Source organism: Homalodisca vitripennis, chromosome 6 (assembly GCF_021130785.1).
Source record: "Homalodisca vitripennis isolate AUS2020 chromosome 6, UT_GWSS_2.1, whole genome shotgun sequence".
NCBI lineage: Eukaryota > Metazoa > Arthropoda > Insecta > Hemiptera > Cicadellidae > Homalodisca > Homalodisca vitripennis.
In genome coordinates this window covers 117,084,280-117,085,039 of record NC_060212.1, presented here as the reverse complement: position 1 = coordinate 117,085,039, position 760 = coordinate 117,084,280, and positions in this window count along the sequence as shown.

Here is a 760-nt window from a genome sequence, read left to right as displayed (position 1 = left end):
GAAATTTGTAAGTGATGTTTCTTCAAATGGCCGACAGAAATGCTTTTGAGTGGTTGATAAATTAATGTTTGCAAAATATATGAGCATATGTGAATTCTTAGCTACGTTTATTTTTCATGAAATATAGGGGTGTAAAAAACTCGACAAGATAGGTGCTTTGCTCTCAGGGAAGACTAAAAGCATCCGCGTGGTCAACTCTAAGACTGTTTTAGCGCTTTTGAAGAAACCGTGAGGGTTTGAAGACGAGCAGACTTTGAAGAAGGAAAAAGACGTGAAAACCCGGCATAATAATAGTTGCCATAAGTTTTGGAATGAACGCAGAATAAGCGACGCCTCTTAATTAGAAAAAGGATAATCAACAAAACTCGTAGTATAATCTAGTTCGTTATTGCACCTGTCGAAGGAAGAAATCATTCAAGGAAAAGTTCTCTTTTATTAAAATAGTGCACGACGATCAAAATTTACAATTATATTGTAACAACATCCACTGTGCTGAAAAGTCTAGTAACTTTTTATTTCCAAATTGTTTGAAAATTTTCCGAAACTCTACATTGTGGACGACTTAGTGATGTTGGAGATAATCTTGAAGAATTGCAAGCCTAAAAGGAATCTATGTCCAAATATAACAATAACACTGTTTTATTCTATTGAATTTTTGAACGACTCCTGTAGCTCGGATCACTTAGTGAGAACGTCAATTTGTTATGCAGGATCATTAACATTACGTTTGTGAACAACTTAGTGACAACGTCAATTGTTA